A 20031-nucleotide genomic window follows, 5' to 3' on the forward strand; every position below is an offset into this window, starting at 1 on the left:
TAGTGCTGTGAGAGAGCAATGCGAACCACTGAGCCATAAGGCCGAGACAAATAGATTCTGCAACAGTAGGGGAATCAAGGGTTATGGGAAGACACAATTGAGGTGTGTCCGATCAGCTTATGAACCCATTAAAAGATGGAGCAGACTCGACAGGACAAATGGCCTACTCCTGATGCTATTTCATATGGTCTTCTGGTCCAACTGCTCCTGCACCTGCTTTAGAATTCTACCCTTTGGTTTATATTGTCTTTTCTTCTTACCATTTTTGTATTTCCTTATTAAATGTATCATGTCACAGTCCTCCACATTGAATTCTATCAGAGATGAGGAGAAATTACTCCTTCAAAGGGAGATAAATCTATAGAAACCACTAACCCAGAGTGTAGTGCATGTTAGGAGCCTGAATAAATTTAAGGAGGAGATTTTAATTAGTAATGGGTTGAAGGATTATGGACAGTGGACGGGAAAGTGGAGTTGAAGCTGAGATAAGATCTGCTATGATTGCATTTAATTGTGGAGCAGGTTGAAGAAGCTGAATTGCTGATACCTGCTTCTAGGTTTGATGTTTTCATGTTCATTCCAACAACTGTCCATTTTCTTTTCAGATTGTACACAATCCTCCTCACAGTTCACAATATCTCAAGTATTGTACCATCATAAGTTTTGAGGTTGTGTCCAGTTTACCAAGGCCTAGTTCATTAACGTAAATCAGGAAGAGCTGGAGGTGGCCACAAGTTAATAGGAAATAGTATCAGGAGGGGAGGCCAATACCCTTCTAGCCAGCATGTCATTTTTGCAATGGTGGAAAACTCGATGGGTTGGCTACCCAACAAGTGACCAATTGAGCCATGTATCTGGCCAATCAAGCTCACATCCCACCTCTGCTGACATTTTCTGCACATCTGAAGGATCCGTTTCCATGTGGAGAAAGTGTCAGGTTGACTTTAGCGACGTCTCCGTGGCTCCATGGGGAAAGGGCTCAGATTGATGAGCCTGGCATGCCTCAAGGTGGGGCACAGCTTCTGCTCCGACAGAAACCACATTGCCAGTACTTAATGACTGCCCCACCCACTGCCCAACAGACCTTTTCTTCAGGGTGGCCAGCTATAAAGGTGCCTTTTTCTCTGTGAAGTGGGAGCCTAAACAATGGCCATTACTTCCTGTTGAGACTGCCACATTTATTAGGCTGATCCTCATTGGGGAAGGTCACCACCTCTAATCTTGCCATGTTTATTCTTTCATTGGATGTGAACATCACTGACAAAGCCAGAAATTGTTGCTCACTTGAGGGTAGTTAAGAGTCAACTACATTGCTATGGATCACACGTGGGCCACACCAGATAAGGAGAACAGATTTCCTTCCCTAAAGGACGTCATTGAAGCAGCTGGGTTTTTAACAACAAACAAAGATGGTTTCCTCAGACTTCTTTTCCTGACTTTTTTGTGGCTAATTAATGACTTTTATTAATCAAATTTTTATTTAACCACTTGCCGTGATGGGACTTGAACCCCTTTCCCCAGAGCCCTAGCCTAGGCCTGTGGATCACTAGGCCAGGGATATAGGACAGTGGGCCCAAATCCAGTTTCTTAATTGCTCTCTACAAACCAGGTCACACCTACACTGAAGTTAGATCATCTCCCACTTTTGGGCCCAATGGTGGCACTTTTCTAGGTAAATAGCAAAATTCATTGCATTGGCTTCACTGAGTGTATCTTGGTAATCACAAGAACAAGTGTTTATGTGGCACTTTTAATATTATAAACCATCCTAAACCACCCTAAAGTACTAAACAGAAGAGTTAAAAAGCAACATTTGACACCAAGCCACATAAGGATGTAAAAGGCAGATGACCAAACACTTGATGGAAAGGGAGACAAAGTTGCCCAGCAGTAACTTGGTGCCAACTTTGAGCTCTTAGCCAGACCAAAAGACCTCAAAACCCAATGGTAGGTGACAACTAAAGGTGCTGCAGTACTGCGACATGGAGAAGGAAAGGCATTGTGACATCCCAAATACAAGCAGAAGATTAAAAGGTAAGGAGGAAGGATGTCCTAATGACTGGAGAGTCTCAAATGAGGGATCACAGTTTAAAGGTATAGGGTAGGCCATCTGGGACTGAAACGAGGAGAAGCGTCTTCACCCACAGAGTGGTAAACCTGTGGAATTCTTTGCCACAGAACACAGTTGAGGCCAAAACATTGAAGTGAAGCACTGAAACATTTCAAGAAGGAGTTAAATATTGCTCTTAGGGCGAAAGAGATTAAAAAGCATGGGGGCAAAATGGGAACAGGTTAGTGAGTTGGATGATCAGCTATAATTGTATTAAATAGGGGATCATGCTCAAAAGGGCTGAATGGCCTACTCCTGTTTCTATTTTTTATGTTCCAAAGCATGCAACAACCAACCAACCACTGGCCAAACAACCATGTAAAAGCTATGAACTTTTGCAGAATAATGGTCAATCTGCACATTACTTAAATGTAGAGAAAGCCTGCACATTGCTGCAGTACAGATAGATTTGGGACTTTTCATACAGAAATCACAAAAAGCTAACATTCACATTCAGCAGATAGCAGGAAAGGCAAATGAAATGTTTGCCTTTGGTTTGAAGGGAATGGAGTATAAAAATGGGGAAGTTTTAAAATATTTAATATTAAGGGTTTGACAGGATAGATGTGGAGAAGTTGTTTTCCATTGTGAGAGATTCTAGGACCAGAGGGCATAATCTCAGAGTAAGGAGCCTTCATTTATGATAAACATGAGGAAGAATTTCTTCTCTCAAAGGTAGGTGAGTCTTTGGATTTTTTACCACAGAGGCTGTTGAGATTGTTCAAGGCTGAAATAGATTTTTAACCAGGAAAGAAATCACATAGGGAAAATCAGGAAAGTGGAGGGTTGTCAAACCAGTCATGATCCTACCAAATTGTCCCTGAGGCTACTTTCTTCTCATCTCTGAATAAGGCTTCATCACTCCTTATGCCTTCAATAATCCTTTATTTACATCTGTAGGTATTAGCTTATCAACTACACTCTCTAGTATAGTGTCTAAGATATCCCTCTTTATATGCTCATTCTATACTGGCATTTCTCCTTTACTGATATCAGAGTCATGTGACCATTTCTATTATCTAACATAATTTAACATGAATCTCATTGTACCACAGAATGGATCAAGCTCACATCCTTAAGCAACAACACAACCTTCTTATACTTGTGAAAAAATCCCGAACCAACAGCCTTCGGGCAGAGGTTTGATGAAGCTCAGCAGCCGAGATTATATCTCGTCCACACAGAAGGTAATGTTGTTTGGAGGAACAGGAGTGCTTTGGTTTTGGTAAAGGACAAACCAATAGCACAGTAGGGATCCTTGAATCCTTGGAGGATGTTGCAGTAACTCAGCCAGAAATGACTGAAACAAGGATTGAAAATCCTTAAGGTCACAATTCGACTTGCATCAATCCTGCAAAACCTGAAACAGTGAGAATGGCAAGGTGGTGGAAGCAAGGACATTGATTATTTTTAAGGTAGAGTTAGCCAAATTCTTATTAAGCGACAGAATTGAAGTTTCGCAGGTGGGAGGCAGAAATGCAAATTGAAGGTTACAATCAAATCAGCCATGATCTTTTTGAATGGCAGGGCACGCAATCATGACTGAAAGGCCTAATTCCGCTCCTAAATCTTGCGTCCGTACACGTATGTTCCTAAAGCAGGTTACGAACCACAAACACACTGCGACATTGAGGTGTTGTGATGGAGGAGAAAGACCTCCTTTATACTGAGCAGCTCTGACAGCCTTTTATTCACTAGCTCCATCAACAAAACATAATATCTTCCCTTTTGATGGGCTTGGCAAGTATTAACAGGACCAGAACCCTTTATCAGCTTTTACCACAATACAGCGGGCAGCCATTCCAATTCCCAGTCTGGCCCTGCTAACATCCCCAATGGGGATAATGTATTGGTGATCTGATAGGTAAAGGTGAAAATCCGGTTTGATACAGAGAGTTTTGCCCAGAACAGAAGTACATTGTAGCAATCCTGACAGAAAAGCAAAATAAGACCACATGATGTTAAATGAATTTTGTGTTGAAATGGCAGGCAACCGGAAACTTTGTGTCATTTTTATAGATGAAATGTTGTTGTTCTGCAAAGCGATAGCCCAGTCTGAACTTTGTCTCCCCAATGATAAGCAAGACCAATATGTTCCCCATGTTCCCTGGCCAATAGTGGGAGGTAATGGCCTAGTGGCATAGTTGCTGGATTATTAATCCACGGACCCAGGTAACATTCTGGGAGCCCAGGTTCAAATCCCACCACAGCAGATGGTGAAATTTGAATTCAATAAATATTGGAATTAAGAGCTTACTGATGACCATGAACCCATCGTCTATGATTTGGGAGAATCCATCCAGTTCACCAACATCCTTTAGGGAAGGAAACTGCCACCCTTATCTGGCATGGCCTACATGTGACTCCAGACCCACAGCATAGCAATGTGGTTGACTCTTAATTGTTCTCTGGGCAATAAATGCTACCTAGCAAGCAATACCCTCATCCTATGAATGTATAAAGGGGAGAAAAAAATCTCTGCCTTGGGCTTGCTGCAGTGTTCCAGCCCAGCTCAGTGCAAATTGGAAGAACAACATCTCATTTTCCACTTTGGAACTCTACAGCCTTCTAGATTTAATATCAAGTTCAATAATTTTAGGAACAAAAACAAAGTTGCTGGAAAAGCCCAGCAGGTCTGGCAGCATCTGAGAAGGAAAAAAACAGAGTTAACGTTTCAGATCTGATGACCCTTCCTCAGAATGCTGCCAGACCTGCTGAGCTTTTCCGGCAACTTTGTTTTTGTTTCTGATTTACAGCATCTACAGTTCTTTTGGTTTTTATTCAAAAATTTTAGGGCCTGAGTACCTTCTCCAATGTCCTTACTTCACCCACCACACACCACGCTTTGTCATCACCTGGCTGTTACCACAGTCAACCCATTATCGGCCACTAACAATCTCCACTAACAGCTATTCATTCTCCTGATATTTACCAATTCTTTATATACCAAACTATTTTTCTCTTTCTGTGGGTTCCATTTCCATGTGTCATTTACTCCATTTCTCCCCTACCCACACCACCCCCAACTCCTTCCTCAGCATACATACCATGCTTTTCCTAGTTACAAACAGTTCTCAAAGAGGGGTCACTGGACCCAAAGCATTAACCCTCCTTTTTCTCCACAGATGCTGTCAGACCTGCTGAGCTTTTCCAGCAATTCTGTTTTGGTTCTGATTTAACAGCATTTGATGTTCTTTTTCTTCATGAAATTCGACAGAAACACACATCTAACCAAAATATACGAAGATTCAGCCTAAAGTTTCACATTTAGAATTTGGACCAGATCTCATTCCTAACCTCATGACATTCAGTTCTTTAACTGAAGGCTGTTTACAATCTGCTTGGCTTTGTCTCCATACTAAACTGCAAGGCAAGACAGAAATACAAGTGCCATTCCCTTTCTCATTATTATTTATTTCACTTTAATTTTGACCTCTTTGGTTTCCTTTTATAGCTGTCACCTGAATTTTCCAGTTGCCCTATTCAACTGGGCATCTTTCAGCTCATCTTAACTTTACCAACATGTGTCAACATGAAACTGAGTCCTGGTATTACAGAACCTCCTGGTGGAGCATTAGTCTGTCACCTTCAACTTACTTTGTTACACAACAGATGATAACATCATTATATCTGTCCATTAATCCTTTTAATCCTAATCCACAGACTTGTGAATAACTGTTCAGTTTTAGTGGCTTTCTAAACCATTTGAATACAAATCTCAGTATTAGAATTCCAGATGTATGTTAGGAAGACTGAAATAGAATTATAGATCACGTCTTTTCAGAGGCAAGTGAAATAGTTTCAATGAACTGTAAAAGTCAGATCTGGCAGACAGTTTTACATGTAACAGTAGCATCTATAATTCTCTTGGTTTGCTGTAAAATCATATACTACATCAGACATATACTTTACTACCCATCTTAGGAGAAACCAATGACTGTAATTACCAGACTGTGACCATCATTAAACAATCTTTCCCATAATATTACTCTTTATTAGTATCTGTGATGTTTAGTGTGTTATAAAGATTTCCATTGCAACAAGAAAATAAGCCAATGTTATAAAATTGTTTAATGGCTCTGATAAACATTTAACCACCACTGATTTAGCATAGTGTGGTTTTATTTTGCTTTACAGTGACATGAATCAAGTCAGGATTATTACAACTTACTTCTGTTACAAATAAAAAGTTCTCTATATCAAACCAGTTTCGCACTTTTAAGTAAACTAATTGACTTCTGTTTGACAGGAATATTATCCGTCATTTCGCATCATTGCTTTAAATCTAGAGTTTCAGTGTCTGCATTTGTATTAAAATGTTGAGATGCTCAAAACATTAACCTTCATTTCCTTGTCTTCAAGAGGTAATGTTTAATATTTTACAATTTTCTCCCTTCCTCTCGAAGAAGCCCAGGCTATCATTACTCAGCTTTGAAGTCCAGAATAAATGAGACGAGAAAATTGGTGGGATTGCTCGGTGGGAAATCCCATACATTCCCAGGAAGCTACTCCATCTGGAATATGAATGTGGCCTTCAAATTCCAGTAGCTGGGTGTGCGCAGCTCTTCCACCCACATTCCTCCCTGCATCAAGGGAGCATCTACAGGAAATTCTTCATTTTATGCCTTTGGAAGTCCTCAGTTGGAATTTGGAGATCTGGCGTGAGTTCCTTTAAGGTCTTCCAACACTCCAAACCAAATCCAAGAAGGCAATCTATTGCCATTTGGAGTTTGTGTAGCTTATGTAGCAACTGAAAATTTCAACGATATGAGCTTTAATGAGTCTTTATTTGAGATGAAATCCTTTTAAACAGACCCCTTTGCGGAGGCAATGGCTTTGACAATGCAAATGACAATGGTCATGGTATTTGGGATGCAATCACACTTGTTCTGGGGGGAACAAGACCTGGGAATTGTCAGCAATGTGGTTCAATTGGCACTGTGCAAAACATCATAGCTTGGCTTGAAATTTTTTAAATTTGTTATCACCGCACATACTTTCCATCAAATGTCAGTAGAACGTGTTCAAGAGCAGAAACCACCAATTTTCCTATCCTTAGTCCACTGCAGACCGGCTGTACTGGTCTGTTTACTCCCTAACTGAACTTAATGAATGTTAATAGCCAACAACCAGATCGAGACCTTCCTAAAGTCTGGTGGTACGGTGGCTCAGTGATTAGCTCTGCTGCCTCACATCACCAGAGACCTGGGTTCAATTCCAGCTTTGGGCAACTGTCTGAGTAGGTTTTGCACGTTCTCCCTGTGTCCGCGTGTGTTTCCTCCCACAGTCCCAAAAGGTATAGGTTAGGTGGATTGGCGAAGCTAAATTGCCTAACGTGGGAAATGCGGGGATAGCTTAGGGTTTGAGGTTGGATTTGGGTGGGATGCTGTTCAGAGGGTCAGTGTGGATTCAATGGGCTGAATGGTCTACTTCCTGTCTGTAGCAATTCTATCATAATCATTAAATCACCAGTGAGTATGTTACCCCACTAAGTGATCTGTAACTGAGTTATACTATAAATAAAATATGGCCATAAAATATCTGGTACAAAATATCACCATTGTTACAATGGTATACAATTCTCAAAGTTTGCAGTGGATAACATCCTATCACTTTATATAATCAGTCAAAAAGTCTTATATCTATGGGAAATCTCATATTCAATGGAAAATTGATCATGCAGATAATGAGAGGAAAACTTTTTAAAAATGGGCATTAGTTTTCTTGGCAGCTATATTGTTAGTTTTGAGATTCTAATGCTAGAGAGTGAACATAATCAGAGAGCTATTTGCTCTCCATGAGTTTTTGCATCTTTTGCTGCTCTCACCATTTCTTGCTGTATGTCATTTCCATGCATGATTATTTATGCACTATAATGTTCAAGCGTGGCTGAATATCCTATAATGGAACAGAGTTAAAACAGAGAGGAAGTCGAAGAGGAAATTGTCATCCCCAGTGCTCCCTGTGCAGGCCTTCATGCACCATATACCAGCAACTCGGGCATGCAGTTTTCCAAGATCTTTCACATTCGGCTCCCTGAAGTCTAAGCATTATCTCAGATAGGTCCTGGAGGAGAGATCACTGAAAAAGTGAGAGAATGCCAAACAGAATAGATATGAAAGGAAAAACAAACACAAAAATGGAAAGAAGTATAAAAGAAAGACACTGGAGTTGTCATTGTTCCTGTCATTGCAAAATGTAGTGAAAGGACAAATGTATTGATCACATGTATCAATATCTATTGGTGAAGAATATAGGGATAGTGCAGGAAAAGGACACTGAATTTCAGCTATGACCTCATTGAATGTGGAAGCAGGCTTGAGTGGCCAATTGACCCATTCTTGCTCTTGTTTCCTATGCTCCTTAAGTGAGAGTTTTATACTAATTATGCCAAAAGTCCTTTTGAAAGATCATCAAAGTTGAAGCTCTACTGTGTTTTGCATATGCGCAGTTCAAGATATAGGTAGGTCATGTCAGGCCCAATGAAAGTGCCTCAGAGCATCGCACATGTGAAAAGTTGTGGCCTTTATATCTTTAAATATCAGTGTGGTTCAGTTAGTACCACCGTGAAACTTGTACAATCAAACCGCACAGTGGATAAAAACAACAAAAATCAGCTGAATCTCATTTAACAAAATGACACGGATCACGTTGATGTGCATTGTTCATCACACAGCATCTTCTGATTGCCCAAATAGATATTTCAAGGATGGTCTACTGGTACTAAACTATGCACAAACTGTGAGGGAACCTGATGTAGAATCACTGGGTTTCTCTACATTCCTACCCAATCAGTTTATTTAACCTCTCCTGTCTTTAATTTACCCGCTGTGACCCAGACTAGCCATGCCAACAGAGTCATGCACTCTCTCTCTGTCAAAAGTGGGAACCATTCATGTCCTTCTCCTCTGATGCTCAATCGGTTCTTAAATATTGAGTTGACCCCATCATAGTTTTTATTCTCTCTGAATCACAGCATGTTGCCTCCAATCTCCACAATTGATTTCCCACAGTGCCAATACAGCATTGTCCCTGATAACCAAACTTGAGTTTTGGTGAACACAACTTCTGGAGTGACGGTGGCCCAAACTCCTATCAATTTGAAAGACAGCCCTGACTGACCTCAGTGCAGCTCCCTGACTGATTTACTGCTATTCCCAGACTGACCGAACCACACTTTCAGGGCTGAGAGTGGCCCACTTCCTGGATGTGCTATTGCAGACCTCCGATCCTGGACAGCTCAAGTGGCTGACAGACTGTGTTCAAGCCCCTGGAACAAGCCAATTTGGCAGAAAATATGTTGATCAGGCACTCGCACTTTCCAATGGAGGTTAAACAAAAATAAACTGAAGAGCCTTGCAAAATAAAGCAACAGAATGGGAATGCCCTGGAAAACTACTAAATTTGTAAAATGAGAGTCAAACAATGAGTGGTAACCAAGAGCAGGGGTTGAATTAGCATGGAAACTAGGTAGCTAGAAACAGAGTTTTAAGAGGATGTTATAGAATAGCATCTTGTTTAGAAGTGCACAATACAGGCACAAGTTTTGAAGATGTCCAGAAAATGATTTTCTGAAGAACAGCCTTCGAAAAACATATAATAAACAACAAATTCATCAGAGCTGAAAGTCAGGCTAGCAATCCTAAATCGTGTCATAAAATTAAAGGTAACTTAAGAGTTAGCAAGATCTTACATAAAGTTGGAAAATAACAATAAAATAATACAGGTGTTGACAGCCTAAAGATGTTGCGATTATGTCAGGATGTGGAATCTTACTGAAGTTCAGAGGATGTAATGCACTACAGGTCTGATTTGTTGTGTTGGAAGAACAGAATGGAGGAATGTCTTTCTGCCAAATCACTAAAATTAGCATTAGAAGAGACAATGAAGTCAGGTTTTACTTTAGGAGAGCTAGCAGCTGTAGAATGGAAAGGGGTGGAAAACAAGATTCACAGAGGTTCTGTGAAATTATTTTGGCAAAGATTCATGTGGAGCAGTTGCTCAAGCCAAAGGTTATATAACAATTGCTGCTTCTTTTCAGTCAAATTGCATTTGACAGCAACTACATTGGATTTACAAAAGCAAATGAAAAGAGATGAAGCCATCTTAAGATGCTCCACATGGCTCAAAATGGTAAAATGTCACCTTAGAGCTGATGGAGATGTAGTGGAATAACTAAATCTCGAATGCCAAGAAAAACAGCATGAGTTACTTCACTGACACAAAGTGAAGGGTCAGCAGAAAGCACCAAATGCAATCCTTGAACAGGATTGTTAAAGACCAGTCCATTTAATTGCCTTCCAGAAGAATGTTTTCCACTCAGTGCAGATGGTGATGGAATGTACATTAACTGAGGAATTTTGATAGGTTTGCTTGATTTACCACAAAACTTGCAGTTTCACAACTAAACTATTTCTTCAGTGTACAAATTGCTAATGTATAAGGCTGTATTTTCATATCAGCACAGTCAACGTGAGTCACAATGTTTTCTGGGCATGTCTGCATCCCTGGAGAGAAGCAGAAGTGCCATAATATTCAGAGGCAAACTATGACTTGATATGAAGGTGGGTTCATAACCAATTAATGGCTGCAGGAATGGAAACAAAAACAGGAGCTTTACAATGTGGCCCTGATTTTAAAAAGCCATATAGAAACAAAACATGCGAGAGAAACTCAACAAGTCTGGTGGAGTCTGTGGAGAGAGGCAAAGTTAATGTTTTAAGTTGTGAATGACTCTTCTTCAAAACAGAATGGAGTTGGAAAATGATGGTTTTTATGCTGTAGGCACTGGGGAGACAGGAGATGAGTCGCTCAGAGCAGAATTTCCGGCTTCTGAATGCTCTTTTAGCCACAGTATTCATAGGGCCATTAGTTCAGTTTCTGGTCAATGGCAACTCCATTGTGGCGGATTCAGTGATCTAATCCTGTTAAACATCAAGAGGAGGTCATTAAATTATCATATTTCAGACACGGTCATTGTCATTTATGCAACATGAATGTTATTTGCCACTCATCAGCCCAAAGCTGGATGTTGTCTTAGTCTTGCAGCATATAGAGATGGGCTCAGAGTTGCAAATGGATAAAATAATTCTGCACTCATCAGCAAATATCGCCAATTCTGACCTTATGTTGGAGAGAAGGTTATTGATGAAGCTGAATATAATTAGGCCTCGGACACTACCCTGATGAAATCCTGCAGTGATGTTTTGGAGCTGAGTTGACAGACCTCTGTGCTGGGTATGACTCTAACAACACTGATTCCTATTGACTCCAGTTTTGCTCCAGCGCCTTAATGTCACACGATGAAATGCAGTCTTGACTTGAAGGCCTGTCATTCTTACCCCTGCCTGGATTTTAGGTCTTTTCGGTATATTTGCACCAAGGCACTAATGAGATCGGGAGCTGAGTGGCCCCGGCAGAACCCAAACTAAGCATCAAAAAACAGGTCATTGCTGAGTAAGTGTTGCTTGATTGCACTGCTGATGGCACCTTACATCACTTTTCTGATGTTAGAGAGTAATCTGACAGTGTGATATAATTGGCTGAATTGAATTTGTTCCTTCTTGCAGACAAGCTACATCTAGGCAATTTTCCAGAGTGATTGCTAATGTAACAGTACTGGAATAATTTAGCTCAGAGCATTTTCTGAATATAAGTCTTCAGCTGTGGAGCATGTGACTTAGAGAAAGGTGGGTAGACCACTCAGCTGGGCAAAGAGGAAGGACCCCAGGGATTACAAGAAAGAAATTTTTACTTTGTAGAGTGCAGTAAACTGAGCTGTGTTTGTTCTGTTCTCTGTTGTGGGGGTTTTCCTGTACATGTTTAGCTTTTGCCCAGGCTTTTTCTTTCTGCAGATTTATGAAGACCAACGGCGTTAAAGGATAGTAAGATAGTCTGGGAAAGTGACTCTGAGATAGATAATCAACTGGTATCTTAATGAATGGTAGAGAAGTTTTGATGGCTTGAATGCCTACTTCTGCTTCTATGTTCTTATAATCCAAACATTAACAAGTTGACCACCCGAGAGGACCAAGATGTGAACCTGCTGAGGAGTTCTCCCATTGTTGCAATGGAAATTTATCAAGTACAAGGAAACAGTTACAGTAGACAGGTTAGTTGGTACAGATCTACAAAAATAACATACATCCCTGAGATCAGCTGAAGACTTACTCAGTATTCCCTTGCCTTTACTCACAAGGGATTATGAGCACCTATTGTGAATTTATTCAGTTGAATCACAATAATGAAGAACAGTAGTTGATGAAAAAGGGGGGAATAATGAGGCGTTTGAGGAAAGGAAAGGATGAATTTTCTTCTTTCGATAATGTTGATGATAATAGTGAAAATAAAGTTGATAAAGTGTAGAATAATGGTTAGGGTGCACATGAACCCCATTGGTGTAACCACTTTATCAATCAATGTATCTGTCTGACTCACAGCTCACATATTTTGATTGTTCCAAATTCAATTAGTCATTGCTGTTATTAACAACATGTAAGAATGAGAGGAATTACCATGTGCTCATTTATTTTTGAACCTTATATATCCTTGTGTGGTCAGGTTATAGGAGAGGAATTTAAGCTGCTGTGAGATTCCAGGATGTACACTGAATTAAAGATATTATAACCTTTGACAGTCGTGGAATGAAGAAACTTCTTTACAGATGGGAACACAACATGGGTGAGTTAATTCCAAAGCTGTACAAATGCTAATCCATTCTGCCGTTTTTAAAGTTAATAACCAACACCCAAGATCCTCCGTGTCCTGGTGATACTGGATGGCAAGATTGTTCAGAAAACAATAAACTACAATGTGCAAAGTATACGCTCAGAAATATATCATAGAACCTCACTTGGTCAATCAAGTTACATCTTCTCAAAGGTTTCCTTCATCACTATGTTCAGAAATGAATATGCTTGGTTGTAGCATTTCGAGGAGGATTCTTTGCTTCCAATCGCTATTTCTCTATCTGTTATGCTAGGGAGGGCAGCTCCTTTCTACTCAGAAGATTCATGAAGTTTAAGATAAGAGTGTTGTATGTGTCCCAGCTGTTACTTTTTGCAGAGGGAATTCAGCAGTGCAAGGAAGCTTTAGTGGGCCTTATAGGCCACTGCCATGTTGAATTCGATATAGCTGCCAGCTTTTCTCAAATTGACAATCATTTAAATGACGGTGTAACCAAATGATGTTACACAAATCCATCATCGGAGCTTGTAATGAGCACTGTAATTGACTGTAGTAATACAACCAACAGGTAAAATTGTCCAGACGATCTTGGCTGCAGATCTTTAAACAGAAGCTGGTGAGGCATTGCTATTGGCAAGATCTTCACTGCAGTACACTCTTTTCTCACAGAGATTTGCACACCATCTGTGCAGTCTGCAAGCTCTTCCAAGAGGGTAAGGCACACATTCCTCACCTGCTGCCTCATTTCTGTACTTTTAATCCTCCATCCTGTACATTGGCTCTTCCTCCATTAAGAAAGAGAGCAAAGTGCTGGAAGGGATGTAAGTTGATGGTGTCAATGCCTCCGAACAAGGATGAATTTCACTCCATGTACAATTCACTAAAACCTCTCCAAAATCTGCTTCCGAAGTACTCACTCCTTACGTTTGCTCACATTATCTGTCCCAAACAAGTGCATTTCTACTAATAACAGTAGAGGCTAGTAACAGGCACATCCATTTCCATTTATACTAAGTCACTGCTGGTGCATCAGGGCATAATTCAAGAGATTTTGCCAATTCTACATCTGTAGCTCTCACTTATACGTATCGTAAAGCTCCCAACAGTACTGATGTGAAGACAAATGGAAAGCCCCAGAAACAAGCAGGAATGGGCATGCTGATATTTTGGCAAGTGAGTAGATTGGTTAGGTCAGTTGGTTAGATGGCTGGTTGTGAAGCGAAGTGATACCAAATGCATGGGTTCGTTTCCCACACTGACTGAGGTTACTGTGAAGGTCCTGCCTTCTCAAAATCACTCCTTTCCTGAGGTGTGGTGCCTGTCAGGTTAAACTCACTACCTTCTCTCTTGAATGAGAGGGCAGCCCTACGCCCCTCTGGGACAAGGGTGACCTTATTATATAATGGCAAGTGACTCATCTCCTGACTGCACAAAACCTGACTACCATCTGTCGTATAAGGAAGTTCGAAAAGTGTTAGTACATCAATGACATCACCCGATGTAATTGTGCCAGAAATCAGGATAAGAACAGAGATCAGAATAAGGAATTTATGTCTAGCTATTGATGGAGACAGTCATGTCCATTATAAGTACTTTCTTCTTACTTGTTCATGAGATGTGGGTGTCAGTGCATAGGCCAGCATTTAGTGCCCATGTCATAAATGCCAGAGGGCAGTTAAGATTGCTGTGGTCTGGAGTCACAGATAGGCCAGCTGAAGTATGAATGATATATTCCTTCCCGAAGACACATTAGGGTTCACCTGCACATCTGTCAAAGTGGTCTACTGCAACCGGTGCTCCCAAAGTGGCCTCCTCTGCATCAGTGAGACCAAGAGGTGGCTCGGAGACCATTTTGCAGAGCATCCGTGCTCTGTTCACAGCAAACATCAACACCCTCCAGTTGCGAACCATTTTAACAATCCCTCTCACTCCTTGGCTGGCATGTGCATCCTGGACCTCCTCTAGTGTCACAGTGATGCTACACACAAACTGAAGGAGCAGCACCTCATATTCCACCAGTGATAATGGGAACTGCAGATGCTGGAGAATCCAAGATAATAAAAAGTGGAGCTGGATGAACACAGCAGGCCCAGCAGCATCTCAGGAGCACAAAAGTTGACGTTTCGGGCCTATACCCTTCATCAGAGAGGGGGATGGGGAGAGGGTTCTGGAATAAATAGGGAGTGAGGGGGAGGCGGACCGAAGATGGAGAGAAAAGAAGATAGGTGGAGAGGAGAGTATAGGTGGGGAGGTAGGGAGAGGATAGGTCAGTCCAGGGAAGACGAACAGGTCAAGGAGGTGGGATAAGGTTAGTAGGTAGGAAATGGAGGTGCGGCTTGGGATGGGAGGAAGGGATGGGTGAGAGGAAGAACAGGTCAGGGAGGCAGAGACAGGCTGGGCTGGGTTTGGGATGCAGTGGGGGGAGGGGAAGAGCTGGGCTGGTTGTGTGGTGCAGTGGGGGGAGGGGTGGTAGGTGTTGGTGAAGTGGATGAACTGTTCAAGCTCCTCTGGGGAGCAAGAGGTGGCGCAGATACAGTCATCAATGTACCGGAGGAAGAGGTGGGGTTTGGGGCCTGTGTCGGTGCGGAAAAGGGACTGTTCCACGTAACCTACAATGAGGCAGGCATAGCTGGGGCCCATGCAGGTGCCCATGGCCACCCGCTTTGTCTGTAGGAAGTGGGAGGAATCGAAAGAGAAGCCGACGCCGACGGAACCCCGTCCACGGCCGACGCCGACGGAACCACGCCCCAACAGAACCCCGCCCACGGCTGACGCCGACGGAACCCCGCTCACGGCTGACACCGATGGAATCCCCCCACGTCCAACAACTTCATCGCTCCGCCCACAACCTCCACAGCCAGCACCCCAGAGGAGACAGCCACACTGAGCCCTGCCGAATCTTCACCATCCCCCCAGACCTCCCACTGACTGAGGACGAACGGTCAGTCCTTAGTAAGGGGCTCACCTTTGTGCCCCTACAACCAAACATCAACGAATACCAGTCACGTTTGGACATAGAGCAGTTTTTCCGCCGCCTTTGCCTCCATGCCTACTTCTTCAACCAGGAACCCAACCCTCCTTCCACTGACCCCTTCACCCGTTTCCAACACAAGTCCTCCTCCTGGACACCACCCCCAGGCCTCTTACCCTCCCTTGATCTCTTCATCTCTAACTGCCGTCGAGACATTAACCGCCTCAACCTCTCCACCCCTCTCACCCACTCCAACCTCTCCCCTGCAAAACGGGCAGCCCTCCGCTCCAACCCCAACCTCACCATCAAACCCGCAGACAAGGGTGGCGCAGTGGTAGTATGGCGCACTGATCTCTACATCGCCGAGGCCAAACGCCAACTCTCCGACACCTCCTCCTACCGCCCCCTTGATCATGACCCCACCCCCGAGCACCAAACCATCATCTCCAACACCATTCATGACCTCATCACCTCAGGGGACCTCCCACCCACAGCCTCCAACCTTATTATTCCCCAACCCCGCACGGCCCATTTCTATCTCCTTCCCAAAATCCACAAACCTGCCTGCCCTGGTCAACCCATTGTCTCAGCCTGTTCCTGCCCCACCGAACTCATCTCCACCTATCTGGACTCCATTTTCTCCCCTTTGGTCCAGGAACTCCCTACCTACGTCCGTGACATCACCCATGACCTCCACCTCCTCCAGAACATCCAATTCCCTGGCCCCCAACACCTCATTTTCACCATGGACATCCAGTCCCTATACACCTGTATTCCCCATGCAGATGGCCTCAAGGCCCTCCGCTTCTTCCTGTCCCGCAGGCCCAACCAGTCCCCTCCAGCGACACCCTCATCCCCCTAGCCGAACTCGTCCTCACCCTCAACAACTTCTCTTTCGATTCCTCCCACTTTCTACAGACAAAGGGGGTGGCCATGGGCACCCGCATGGGCCCCAGCTATGCCTGCCTCTTTGAGGTTTACGTGGAACAGTCCCTCTTCCGCACCTACACAGGCCCCAAACCCCACCTCTTCCTCCGTTACATTGATGATTGTATCGGCGCTGCCTCTTGCTCCCCACAGGAGCTCGAACAGTTCATCCACTTCACCAACACCTTCCACCCCAACCTTCAGTTCACCTGGGCAATCTCCGACACATCCCTCACCTTCCTGGACCTCTCAGTCTCCATCTCAGGCAACCAGCTTGCAACTGATGTCCATTTCAAGCCCACCGACTCCCACAGCTACCTAGAATACACCTCCGCCCACCCACCATCCTGTAAAAATTCCACCCCCTATTCCCAGTTCCTCCGCCTCCCGCCACATCTGCTCCCACGATGAGGCATTCCACTCCCGCATATCCCAGATGTCCAAGTTCTTCAAGGACCGCAACTTTCCCCCCACAGTGGTCGAGAACGCCCTTGATCGCATCTCCCGCATTTCCCACAACACATCTCTCACACCCCGCCCCCGCCACAACCGCCCAAAGAGGATCTCCCTCGTTCTCACACACCACCCCACCAACCTCCGGATACAACGCATCATCCTCCGACACTTCCGCCATCTACAATCCGACCCCACCACCCAAGACATTTTTCCATCCCCACCCTTGTCTGCTTTCCGGAGAGACCACTCTCTCCGTGACTCTCTTGTTCGCTCCACACTGCCCTCCAACCCCACCACACCCGGCACCTTCCCCTGCAACCGCAGGAAATGCTACACTTGCCCCCCACACCTCCACCCTCACCCCATCCCAGGCAGTAAGATGACTTTCCATATTAAGCAGAGGTTCACCTGCACATCTGCCAATGTGGTATACTGTATCCATTGTACCCGGTGTGGCTTCCTCTACATTGGGGAAACCAAGCGGAGGCTTGGGGACCGCTTTGCAGAACACCTCCGCTCGGCTCGCAATAAACAACTGCACCTCCCAGTCGCGAACCATTTCAACTGCCCCTCCCATTCTTTAAATGACATGTCCATCATGGGCCTCCCGCAGTGCCACAATGATGCCATCCGAAAGTTGCAGGTACAGCAACTCATATTCCGCTTGGGAACCCTGCAGCCCAATGGTATCAATGTGGACTTCACCAGCTTCAAAATCTCCCCTTCCCCCACTGCATCCCAAAACCAGCCCAGTTCGTCCCCTCCCCCCACTGCACCACACAACCAGCCCAGCTCTTCCCCTCCCACCACTGCATCCCAAAACCAGTCCGGCCTGTCTCTGCCTCCCTAACCTGTTCTTCCTCTCACCCATCCCTTCCTCCCACCCCAAGCTGCACCTCCATTTCCTATCTACTAACCTCATCCCACCTCCTTGACCTGTCCATCTTCCCTGGACTGACCTATCCCCTCCCTACCTCTGCACCTATACTCTCCTCTCCACCTATCTTCTTTTCTCTCCATCTTCGGTCCGCCTCCCCCTCTCTCCCTATTTATTCCAGAACCCTCACCCCATCCTCCCTCTCTGATGAAGGGTCTAGGCCCGAAACGTCAGTTTTTGTGCTCCTGAGATGCTGCTTGGCCTGCTGTGTTCATCCAGCTTCACACTTTATTACCTCATATTCCACCTTGGGAGCCTACCGCCCGTTGGCCTAAATGTGAATTTCACCAGTTTCAACATCTCTCCATCCCCAACCTCATTCCATGACCGACCCTCCCTATCCTTCGCGCCTGCTTGATCTGAAACAACCTTCTCTCCTACCTATCTGAACGCCCCCATCCCACTGACCAATCCCTACCACTGCCTATCTGCACTCACCTATCACCATCCCACCTATCTTCCCCAGCCCCACCCCTCCTCTCTCTAATTATTTCAGATCTCCCTTTCTTTTTCGTCATTTATGAAGAAGGGATCACAACCCAGATTTTCAACTTTCCTGCTCCTCTGATCCTGCCTGGCTTGATGTGTTCCTCCAGCTCCACACCATGTAATATTTGTGAACCTGATGTTTTGTTTCATGATGAGCAACATGGTCATAATTAGGCAAGATGTTTATTCCAGATTTTGGCTTATTGAATTTAAATTTCACCATCTGCCATCGTGGAATATGAGCCCATGTACCAGAACATTAATCTTGGGCTCTGGGTTATTAGTACAGTGACCATACCGCTCTGGCACTGCCCACAAAATAAGTAATACAAATCATTAACAATTGACAATAAATCAATCACGAACAGGCATTTGACAATACCTGAATGTTGCTGAAAAATATAGATTTTAACAAAACGTTGTGTTTTGCACTCATCACAATAATTTACAAGAAACATCAAAAGAAAGGGAAAACAATATTTATACTTGATGAGATAACACATTTTCTGAAGAATGGTCCCAACCCGAAACATCAGCTTTCCTGCTGTTCTGATGCTGCCTGGCCTGGTGTGCTCTTCCAGCTCCACATTGTGTTATCTCTGACTCCAACTTCTGCGGTTCTTACTGTCTTTGATTGGAGTATACTTTATGAGCAGGGAATACTGATTGGTTGGGAAGTGAGCTCTGTTTTGTTGAGCCATTGCCATGGGCAGTGAACTAATTAATGATGCCTACCACTTAACTGCCAAGTTCTGTTAAACTGGGCAAGTTAAGACCATAAGACCATAAGACATTGGAGTGGAAGTAAGGCCATTCGGCCCATCAAGTCCACTTCGCCATTTAAATCATGGCTGATGAGCATTTCAACACCACTTCCCTGCACTCTCCTCGTAGCCCTTGATTCCTTTTGAGATCAAGAATTTGTCGATCTCTGCCTTGAGGGCATCCAATGTCCCGGCCTCCACTGCACTCTGCGGCAATGAATTCCACAAGCCCACCACTCTCTGGATGAAGAAATGTCGATTGGACACTGATTGGTCAAGTAATCGCCCAAAACAAGGTACCGCAGAATGGCTGTCCCCCATTTTGTTGCAGTACAAGTACAAAATATTCAGCAATTCACCAAGGATTCTTCTGCAATGCATCTCAAACCCAAGATGTCTGCTACTTAGCAAGGCAAAAGCTCTGCCTGACAGCTCCCTGTCAACACACGCACAATCCTGATTTGAAATTGTACCTCAGTGCCTTCACTAAAACCCTGGAGCCATCAACTAACAGCACATTAATAGCAATGATTCAAGAAGGTGGTTCTCTGCTAACCTTAAATTGCAATTATTGATAGCAAACAAATACTGGTGTTGCCAAAGCTGTCCAAATCCTTTAAATGAATAAAGAAAAAAAAATCACGATACACATTTACGTGGTCTGCAGAGTCTTCTTTATAATCAGAAATAG

The sequence above is a fragment of the Stegostoma tigrinum genome, chromosome 4 (genome assembly GCF_030684315.1).
Source record: "Stegostoma tigrinum isolate sSteTig4 chromosome 4, sSteTig4.hap1, whole genome shotgun sequence".
In the NCBI taxonomy this organism is placed as follows: Eukaryota; Metazoa; Chordata; class Chondrichthyes; order Orectolobiformes; family Stegostomatidae; genus Stegostoma; species Stegostoma tigrinum.